Here is a 6594-nt window from a genome sequence, read left to right as displayed (position 1 = left end):
ATGATGGAACTTTCTAAGGAACTGAAAATGTTATATATTTTTATCTAGATGGTGATTACATGGGTATATACTCATATAAAAAGTCACTCAGCTGTCCACTTAAGATTTATGAATTTTACTTTATATAAATTATACCTCAAAATAAGCTATAAGGATTTAAAGATAATTTATCTATAACACTGATACTTTTTTTAAAATTTTTTTAACGTTTATTTATTTTTGAGACAGAGACAGAGCATGAACAGGGGAGGGTCAGAGAGAGAGGGAGACACAGAATCTGAAATAGGCTCCAGGCTCTGAGCTGTCAGCACAGAGCCTGACGCAGGGCTCGAACTCACGGACCGTGAGATCATGACCTGAGCCGAAGTCGGACGCTTGCTTAACCGACTGAGCCACCCAGACACCCCTCACTGATACTTTTTAAAAATGTTGATTTATTTTGAGAGAGAGAGAGAGAGAGGGCAAGCACGTGCAAGCAAGGGAGGGGCAGACAGAGAGAGGGAGAGAATTCTTAGCAGGCTCCGTGCTGTCAGCAAGAAGCCCAATTTGGGGCTCGAGCTCATGAACCGCGAGATCATAACCTGGCCAAAATCAAGAGTTGGATGCTTAACTGACTGAACTACCCAGGCACCCCATATAACCAATGATATTTTTAAAACAGGCCTGCAAATTGTTTGACACTCTTCTCTTCAACATGTGGAGCTTAATTCCTTGCCCCTGCAATGTGGATAGGACATGGTGACTCACTTCTAATGAACAGAAGTGATGCTGTGTTGATGTCCAATTCTAGGTCATAAAAAGATGTAGGTTCCACTAACTTCTCTCTCTTAGAATCTGTTTGCTCTGTAGGGAGCCAGCCATTATGTTATGGAGACATTCAAGCAGCCTTGAGGAGAACACACATGGTGTGGAAATGAGGACTCAAACCAACAACCAGTACCAACTTGCCAGCATTGTGAATTGGCCAGTATGCACGTAGGTCTTCCAGCCTTTGAAACCATCAGATTCCTGAAGCACTGATCTGCATTTTGACTACAACCTTGTGAGAGATCTGGAGGCAGAACCACTTGATTAAGCTGCTCCCACAAAACTGTAAGAGATATTAATGTTTATTGTTATTTTAAACCAGTAAATTTTGGGGTAATTTGTTATATAGCGATAGATAATATCTGTCTTCAGGGTTAGTGGTTACATTTGAAGGGTATACTTCACAACTCTAAATGATTGAAATGTTTGTTTATATCTTATGTTCTAATCTGGAAAACCAGTATTGAGTGCGGTGTATAAGGCATTATTTAAATTAGAACATACTTAGGCCTGATAGTAAAAAGGGCTAGCAATAATACTATGTTATTAAATTTCTAGTTGTGTCTTCCCACTTTTGGACCCCCAATAAGTACAAAGTCTCCACATGTTCAGAATAGGTTTTCTATAGGGGTGATAGGTAAGAGAACAAATTACTGAGTAAGAATGAGAGCATCATAATAAAGTTATTTTGGGGGGAATTTTTCCATAGCAGCAAATCAAGGCACAAAAATGGAGGACGATGCTTGGCAAAGTGAATAATGAGAAAGAAGTTGAAGGAAATTGCCCCTTATTCAGGAAAACTTCTTAGCCTCTAACCAGTTGCATGTTGGGCTCATTATACTAATTTTGTTCTTACAAATGAGATTTCAAGTCCCTATAAATCATCTTGTTTATACTTTTGAAGCATCAAGAAGTCAGGTTGATACTCACTCAATGATAAATGTCTGGTTAGGACAATGCCTAACATCACCACAGCTGCTTCCCTAGCCAGCTACTTGTGCTTATGGGCCCCTCATCTTCAGCTTCCAGAGTTAGTTTGTTGTTGTTACAAGACCTACAAATCCTCCTACACACACTGAATGATCACACATAGCAATGCATGGCAATCATTCGTTTTGCTTTCGGTGAACTAAGTAATTTAACTCTCAGCATGATGCCATGCTTTGTAGCCCCTTTGCAAAAGGGCTTTCAGATTAGCCCTTTTGGCATTAGCAGAAGAAAGCTGCACAGAGGTTTCCAACTCAGTGTGTCCGTCTTCAGTACCTCTTCTGCAGCCTTTCCATTCCATAATTTCAACAGTAAGTTTGTTAAATGAGCACTTCAAAATACATGATCATGAATAATTTTAAATGACTTAAACTGTAAGTACTAAGAGCAAATAAGCACTTGATAATGGATATTGTAAGAATTTCCCCTCAATAAATCATTAGTATTTTTCTCTACAACTACTTGTGGTTTTCTCAGAGCATTAATTTTTTCTGAAAAGCAAGGAAAAGTTAAAAGAACAGGAATAAATACCTGAACAAGCAGGGTGTTGTTCTCCTTGACCACAGGCATGTTCTTGGTGCCTTTTACACACACAATGTGTCCTTGTGTGAGAACACACACCTTAGGGAGAAAATGAACAGGTATGGATGGTAATATGCGGTGAGTGGAAATTGTTCTTAGGCTGACAAAGTTAAGATTCAACCATAAAACCCTTTATTTCAGGAAATACAAAAACAGAAGCTTTTTATATCGGGAGAGAATTTTATAAGTAGGAATCACAGTGGGAATTAATGCTTAATCATAATCATAGTAACAATAGTGATGGTAACTTTTAAAAATCATGAAAATAACATGCTCCCCATCCCCAAATTTGAAGACTTTTCTGCATTAAGTGGAAGTGAGACCATCTTACTTGAGTAAGATGAAGGAACTCTGGAAAGATTTCTTTGTTAAACAAAAGAACTTTGGAAAACATAAGATGGAAGTAGATAATAAAGAATTGAGGGATGTAAGTACACATTGCTATGTTAATAAAGCTAAGTCACTCACATTCAGCTCCAGTTGGAGTTCTGACAGTGGACATGAAAAGAAATGAGCTGTGGCCAAGGGAAGAGGAGGTGAGGGTCACAGGGAGTGTGGTGCTGAGGAGAACACGAGGCAGAGGTGATGAAAGGCAGATTTGTAGATACAAAAAAAGGAAAACCTAATGGGGAGATGGGAGATGCCAGACTGAGGGACATTTTTGGTCACTGGAAACTTTGGCTCAGTGGTGCCAAGGCTGGACAGGGGTGGTGGTGGCAAAAGGACAGGTGTCAGAGGGTTTCAGTCTGTGACCTCAGGACAGGCGCCTCTCTCTCATCGCCTCCTCAGCCAAGAGCCCACGGGGTTATCTAAGCATGCTCTGATCTTGCAGTGGGAGCGTTATGCATTTCGTTCTTGCTTTGATCCGAGAGATTAGTGTGCTCTTTACCACCTTCTCCATGAAGAGGGTGGGGACAGTCAGGATTTAGAGGAAACCCGGGGGACCCGCCTACCAGATGCTATGCCTGGAGGCAGAGAGCATTCTAGCTTTTCCCCCCAAGATAAAGTGAAATGGCAGAAAGCCAGGACAGGAACCAGCTCCCAGCCTGTGTCTGCACAAGGACACTCTGCAGTGGACACAGAGCCTGGGGGACAGTTCTTGGGCCCAGAGCTTTTTAGGGTTTTGTGTGTTACCAGGCAGTCTTCATCACTATGTGATACCTCTTCTCAGACTTTTCATCAGCCAGTGAGTCAACACACATTGAAAAACCAGACTGTACAATCAGTGCTAAGTGTTCAGTCATATTCAAGGGCTTTATAATCATAGGCCACATTTCTTTCTACTTTCTATGGCTTTGTCCAAGTGCACAGTGGCCAGAGAATCTTTGTTTATACCACTTCAAGGGTTCCATTATAATAGAAATTGCCTCTGAAAGTGCAGCAGTTAATGTCATATAGAGCAAAATGAAATGAAAAGAAAAAGCCCCAACTGAGAGATATTGGACCCGCTGCTTGACCTCTGAATGTTTTCCCCTCATCTGTAAAATTAGGATACTGTTGTTGATGATGATGTTGATCCCTAGCTCCTGGTGTTATGAATAACACATAAAGTGTGAAGGGTAATGTGTGTGTCAGCTGTCCTTGCTGTAACTCAGGGTTGGAGTCCTTGGTCCCATGAAAGCCTAGATCTGCTATTTCTGGCCCACAGCAGGGCTTCCTGGAGGTGAGCATGACGAGTTTTCTGTGAACTTGGTGGGTGCAGACAACCTCAGGTTCCAAGGGAAGCCATCTCCAGACCCCACTAGTAGCCTGATGGATGGTAGGGGCTTCTGTGCAGATATTGTGGGGCAGGATCATGCTTAGTGTCTTGCAGACTTGTGCCAAATAAGCTCTACTTTACATTAGTTTTTAGAAATTACAAACTGCTGCAGAGCTCTAACACTAGACTCAGTTGTTTTAAAACCTCAATAAATAGAATGAAAGGAAAACACACTATTTAAAGACTACCATGTATTTTCTTTTTTTATGAGAGGTAAAGCCCAAATTAGTAATTTTTCTATTTGAGAAAAGGGGAAAAAAAACCCAAAACAAAAAACCCTCTCCAAAGATGAAGCCAAGATCCTACTCTGGAATGGAGTTTAAGACAATGCAGAATTTTATTGTTTTCTACAATAGTGCCAAGGTGGTCTTTACTGTGGGTAGAATTGCATTTCTTCGTTGTTTCATTGATTCATTCATTCACTTACTCATTTAACTAGGATGCTCTGAGCTACTATGTGCCTACCACTCCTCTACGTCCTGAGTTCTGCCCTAATGGAGCTCACTCACAATCTAGTGAGGGGAGCAGACACCAATCAGACAATCATGTCACTCATGTGACAAGGGATGGGCCTGGTCTTGGAAGGCTTCCCTGAATAAGTGACTAAAGCTAAGATATGCAGGATGGGTCAGACTTGATAGTCAGAAGAGGGTGAGTACTCACTTCAGCAGCACATAGACTAGAACTGGAACAATACAGTGAAGATTAGCATAGTCCCTGCGTAAGACTGACATGCAACTAGTGACACGTTCTGTATTTTTGCATGACAACACAAATGCATTTAATGCTATTCAGCTGTATACTTAAAATGGTTGAAATGGTACATTTTATGTTGTGTCTATTTTACGATAATAAAACAGAGGGGGATGGTGTTGAGAAGGTTCTGCTGCAAGCAGAAGGAAGAGCTGGTAGACATGTCTAGTGAGACATTTGAGAGCAAAGCCAGCAAAGCTGGTCTGTCAAGATTTGAGGGAGGTGGTAGGTGGCCCAAGATGAAGGTGGAGTTGCAAGCAGAGGCATCAAACCTGGATATTGATGATCTGTGTCCTGAAACCAGTGGGAGATTGTGGAGACTTTCATCAGGGCAGTGATGTATTTGTATTTTAAAAAATTACCCTCGGGGTGCCTGGGTGGCTCAGTCAGTTGAACGTCTGACTCTTGATTTCAGCTCAAGTCATGATCCCAGGGTCTATGGGACCAAACCAGAGTCGGGCTCTGTGCTGAGCCTGGAGCCTGCTTACAGTTCTTTCCCTCTCTCTCTGCTCTTCCCTTCCTGCTTGTGCTCTTTCTCTTTCTCTCTCAAATTAAAAAAAAATAAATAAATAAATAAAAATCACCCTGGACTAGGGTGGAGACCAAGCAGAGGGGCAGCAGATGAAGATGATCAGTTAGGAAGCTGTCAGAGTTTTTCAGGAGGGACATACCCAATGCCAGTTGAACTAGGGCATTAGGGATGGAGAAAAGTGGATAGATTTGAGAAAATTCAGAGGGCATATGGCTGAACTCGATGGGTTGCTGAGAGGTGAGGGAAGGTGACCCAAGAGAGATTTCTGGTTTCTTGATAGATGGTGGTGCTGATGACTGGGACAGGAAGCACAGAGAGAAGGTGTTTGGAGAGGTGGATCACAGTTCTTGTTTTTGACATGATGAGTCTGTGGGCCTTAGGAGCTTTGCTGCTGCCAGTACAAGAGCTCCTCCACATGGGCATTGACCCAGGGTTCACCGAGGCCCACACTGATTTCTGACAGTCTTACTACCTGGCTCACAGCACAGTGCTGTTCCCTGAGGCATATCTGTCACATGCCTCACACCACTGAGATACTTCATGAAAAGTATCATGACCACTCCCAAGAGAAAACAGATGGAACGCCCAGTCTGCTTCATTCAGCAGGCTGGCCTGCTCCACTGGGCAGCTGACAAAAACAATTTCTTCTTCTAATGGCTGCTCCCAAAGAAGCTACATTGGCATTGTGACAGAATCTTGACAAAACTGTATGTGGTGTGGGTGGCAGATAAAACAGGGTTGTGTATACACAGCTGGGATGCCATCTGTGTGTCCAACTCTAGTCCTTTAGATCCAAGGATGAACCATCATGAAGGCTTCTGAAATGTCAGCATATCAAGCAGATGCTGGCAATGAATGACTGAAGCAAAGTGTCATGTCTAGTCATGGGCTTGAATCCTTGGAACAGCTGCCTTTTCATTTAATGATTTTGGAAAATAAAAAAACGTACACATTGGGGATCAATCCAGGCAGAAGTAACATTGTATTTTTGAGCTTCTCTCCTTCCTGCCTCTCTAGCCTCTCCATAATCCTGGGACTGTCTCAGACTCATTCTGAAGTAACTCCACTCTTTATTCATGCTCTGCTGATGAAAGATATGTAAAGGCTTCAACTGGACAACCAAATGTCAAGAAAACAACATTTTAAAAGGCTCTAGCTTTAGGACATACCACTT

At 42.1% G+C, this 6594-nt stretch overlaps 1 non-coding gene across 1 annotated transcript; it reads left to right on the top strand.

Moving 5' to 3' along the window:
* The first annotated feature begins 4790 nt into the window (after positions 1–4790).
* On the top strand, positions 4791–4896 carry LOC113596159 (U6 spliceosomal RNA). The gene has a single exon (XR_003416900.1). It is a non-coding gene; the product is annotated as a U6 spliceosomal RNA (small nuclear RNA).
* The last annotated feature ends 1698 nt before the right edge of the window (positions 4897–6594 follow it).

Source organism: Acinonyx jubatus, chromosome D4, assembly GCF_027475565.1.
Source record: "Acinonyx jubatus isolate Ajub_Pintada_27869175 chromosome D4, VMU_Ajub_asm_v1.0, whole genome shotgun sequence".
Classification (NCBI taxonomy): Eukaryota; Metazoa; Chordata; class Mammalia; order Carnivora; family Felidae; genus Acinonyx; species Acinonyx jubatus.
Note: the sequence above shows the minus strand (reverse complement) of the source record. Positions and strands in the feature narration are given on the sequence as shown.